This window comes from Hyposmocoma kahamanoa, unplaced genomic scaffold, assembly GCF_003589595.1.
Source record: "Hyposmocoma kahamanoa isolate Upper Pololo Valley unplaced genomic scaffold, ASM358959v1 93, whole genome shotgun sequence".
Classification (NCBI taxonomy): Eukaryota; Metazoa; Arthropoda; class Insecta; order Lepidoptera; family Cosmopterigidae; genus Hyposmocoma; species Hyposmocoma kahamanoa.
This window is the reverse complement of record NW_020654810.1, coordinates 13,403,318-13,408,176: the sequence shown is the minus strand read 5'-3', so window position 1 is coordinate 13,408,176 and position 4,859 is coordinate 13,403,318.

Below are 4,859 nucleotides of genomic sequence, written 5' to 3'. Positions count from 1 at the left end.
CCACAGTAAATGCTTGTATATTTATAACACTTAATCCACTTCAAGCAAACTTCTCTATGTAACAATAAAAAACAGTCAATTAATACGAAAGACGCTACCGAATAGGTACTGTATCTACATTCTATGTCCACAAAAAAACGAGAGCCGCAGTCTGACTGACCAAAAAATAGTGAAAGCGTTTATAATTGAACAAGTCACTGATTACTATGCTACTGTTAATTTCTTTTCTCCACTTTACCAGAACTACAGTAGTGCCTTTCTGTGTCACTATAGTCGGCTGCCTACTTCTGAGTGCAGCATCAGTGTTGCATTTTATTTATTATTTTTTGTTACCAAATTTTCATATAGCAAAAAGTTTAACAAGTAACCTTCTGCCAAGGTCGTAAAGAATAACTGTGACGTGCAGCTTAATATAACTCGTCAATTGAAGATGTCTTTGTAAATTAAATTATGCACTAGCTCCTATATCTACTTGGAACGAAATGTACGTTGTTAAGAAATTGTTTTTCTGAAAATTTTAACTCTGGTACACAAAGGAGGGAATGACAGACGGGTGCGTTTTTGATATACTCTTTTAATATTACTGTTAGAAATTTAAACATCATCGTCAGTCCAAGTAGACTGACAGCCCAAGTGCGTTTCAAAAGTAGGTAAACTTATTGTTAGAAAAGAGTAAAACGTTTTCATAATACGGAAGTTCGTAACAGAAAACTTCGTTGTAATGATCACGCTTTGATGCCGTTCCAGTTCAACGTAGGTCATTACGTAATTTGATTCATTGCTATATTTTGGTGTTTTATTGGTACTGGTAAATTATAATCACAAAAATAATATTCTGTACTTGTTGTGGGCGCAAAATGCACACACGATTACAGAAGTGCATGACCAGCCAAGCAAATAAGACTTCATTGTATGCAACACTCTATACTAATTTTTATTATGTAATCGTTTGTGAATGAATAATGTTAAGGTATTCTGCTACAAATAACGTAATTTTTTTTATATAATGGTGAGAATAATTGAAATTCACTGGGAATGTCTGTTGGGTTTTTGTAGTTATAGGTACCTTAATAAACAAAGTCATTCAGTAGATATTTCTTTAATGCGCATGTAAAAACTTCAAAATGGTTAGGAAGTATGAGAAGTAATTTAATAATACGTAATACTTATAGCCCACATAAAAATAGGTACTGAGAATTACTGCTTTCCAAACACCAAATAGTTATACAAAAAAAGACGTACAGCCACTGTAGTCTTTTCTGACTTTTGCAACAAAAGCCTCGTTAGCTAACGAGGCTAATGCACTTTTCTATTATCTAAATACATATTGTGAGAGCGTCAAATTTAAGTGGGCTAATTTAATATTAGGTAACAATAATTATTTTTAAATATATCTTTTTCCTCTCTGAGTGTTTAGAAGTCACTTTTAACCGACTTCAAAAAAAGGAAGATTCTCAATTTGACTGTATTTTTTTTGTGTATTTGTTACGCGATTACTCCACTAATCCATTTGTGAACCGATTTTGATGATTTTTTTTGTTGCAACCCTAAACGTACGTACCTCGGTATTGGTCTCATTTTCTTGAAAATATTCCACCTCTAAGGGTGGCAAACTACGGGTGAATCCGATTTAGAGCACTTTCCTGTAACCGATTTCATTCAAACTTGGCAAATATTAAATAAAACTTTTAATAAACAAGTTTTATTCCTATATTTTTTACAATAAAATTCTTTAGTGAAACCGCTCCGTATAACAGAGCCTATTTACATATAGCTTTATATATGTTCAACCATTGCAATTGTATCAATTGACGTCGATAATTGGTGCTTGCCTCATACTTCCTTATCTATACCACACACAGTATCAACTAAGTGTTTATAGCTGCGGTGTAGATCACTTCGTTCATAGTTTTCTATCGCCAACTTTTCAATACATAGTTTTGATATATTCTTCCATATCGTCCGACCGTCTGAGCTTGTGTCTGCTTTTACGTCGTCGGCCGTCGGGTTTCTCTCCTATAGTGTATGTTTGGGTGTCTTTCGGGCGAACAATGAACACCCTTGTCTATGACTTTCGCTTTTCTCTTAGTTTAGCCGTAAGAGGACTTTGTCTTTCCTGACAAAAACTACTATTGAAGTACCTACTTCAATAGTAGGTTTGTGAGGTTCAATTTACATTGCCGCTACCATAGATAGCATAATGAACTTTATGACAATATGAAACGTACAATCTAGATATGTGGGTATGTAGAATTTCGTTATAAAGTTTCGCTTATATTCCGTTGTACAATGTAAATTGGTTTTGCAATGTAAATTCTAACGGTCACTCTAGGATACCGCACGTGTCTAAATATTAGAATTAAAGGTAAAGAGATAGGTTCAACAAGTAGCAGTAGTAGAGCTCCTTGTCAAAGAGTTCGACCGGGGAAGTACTGCCACTATACCTATCTTATATATGAGCATTACTGCGTTCCGGCTTTGAAGGGTAGGGGTGCTGGTGAAATTACAGGTATATGGGACTTGTCAACTCATGTTTCAGGGTGACGGGCGCTGTGGCGGTGCCCCTTTTTTATAATATCAAGTGACGGAACGAACTTGGTATAATAAAAAGCCAACCACAATAAACCATGCTCTTACGGTCACTTCTGACAGATGTTAAGCAAGCGGTAGTTAGTTGATGTTTCACACAGAGCGTACTAGTGTAATATGATGCAAGTAACGCGGTTAACCAATGCTGACAAATGGTCGGTTTCACATGTTGTAATATGGCTCTTTTTTAGTAAATTTTCATCATGTTATATTTCACATACTGTAAAAAATTTGGCGTTAATCGGTAGCGTGTTCAATGTAAATGTAAATTATGTACTCCTCATAACGGATTTTTTTTTACTATATTCAAGTTTTGTACTTATAGATGATTATAGACTGCTATTGAACATTGATTGATACTGAACATCGTTCTTCGACAAATTATTAACAATTGTCTTTAGAACTTAGAATATTTCTTTGTCATTTTTGAATAAATTGTTATATTCACAAGACTGTTCTCAAACTAGGGAATGTCCTACGAGTATCAAGTACCAGAGCAACGAAATTAATTTCGGATGCACTACCCACAACATCCAGATCAGAACCAATTTAGAAAAATAAATTTCCTAAATCGATCTTTCCGGGAATCGAATCCATGACCCCCTCATCAAGTGCCCACAATTCTCAGCGCTGTGTCAATGAGATCGTCAAGAGGAAACGATATCTTAGTTCATTTAAATCCACTTGAGCTTACGAATTGAAATTTATTTATTTGATTTAAAACGTGCGTTTAAAAATATCTATTGTTGACTCTGCCAACTAAAATCGAACATTCGACGTCGAATCGAAAGTTTTACGAAACGCTGTTTGCTTTGTACAGGCGTAAATTACTACGCAAAATAAAAAAAAAATCCACGAACCTGCAATCAGGCACGACAAACTGCTGGGCCGTACCAACTGACAAGCAATTAAATTTACTTTGGCCCGTGCAAACGTGGTTTTTGTTCTAGATCAATCGATCATTAATAAGAAAATTTATGTACGCGTTTTAGACAAAATGACAATGATGAATTTTTTAACTTTCATGACTGTGTGTAGTCTACACTATAACACACAAAGAGACATTTTCTTAAAGTTCACTAGGAATATACTCTTAGAGCTCAAATTTCATCTAGCTAAGAAAGTACAAATCCCGATTGGTTAAGAAAGAAATACAGTAGCCCTTGCAATGGTAAAAAAGTCATTGTATAGAAGGAATAATTAGGTCCATCGTACTTATTTTGGAAACGAAACGTGCTTTAACGCCTTAGGCCACCTTTCTCTTTTAAGAACCATCACCAATTGCTGTCAATGAGGTGCATTCTTATATGATCAGAGATAATAAATATCGCGTCAATCGATTTTTTTTTTACGCTTACGAAATACGGTGTCAATAAGGTTTCAAATATTGATTGAGGAAATTTGTTGTACGTCCACGATATTTCACAATAACTTCCAGACGAGTGACGGAGACGTTTTATAGAAATTTCTCTTTGTGACATTTGCGTAATTTTGTTTGGAAATCTATTGTATTGTATATATCTGACCTCAACATTGCTTGTACAATATTGCTAGATGCTAAGGAAACAATGATATGTACGTCCATGATGTTTATGTTATACGCTTGCAGTTATACGTTTATTTACTTTTCACAATTTCACTTACAACTAAGCATTACATTTGTGATGTGGTTATTTATTATGTGGAAGTAATTTGAGTAAACAAACCAGGAGATGACACTGACTCAAATCAAACATATCAAGTTCTTAGATTTTCATTGGAAGTCATTATTTTTTCCGGATCTAGATCGCGCATGTTTTTTTTCCAAATCATTACATATAAACCAATGTTTCGGGCACTTTAAAGGTGTCAGGTTCACAGTCCAGTCATACGAGATTTAGATCCGAAAAAGTAGTTGTAAAATTTTTCGTCGTTCGGGACAGAGTAAGGCGTCTAATTGGCCACACTGCCAGATCTTCGATTGTAATTTTTCTTCTCTAATTTAATTTTCTGACATATTTTCGAGGGAAATCGTTGTATCTTTATGGTGGCCATTTTGAAGCCTTAGAGAGAGGTATATTCATCTATGCCTTAGAGCGAAAAAACTGGTTTCTTTGGTTTTATAAATTATCATCCATTTATTTGCGAAGGCAAAGGATTCACCATACAGCCTCTTCATATATTATTTCCTTGTTTTGATGAAAAAGGCGACAAGCGCCTGTTTTCATTTAGTTTATTTCATATGTCATGATGGGTTGATGCTATATAATTCTATAGGACAGGATAAGCGT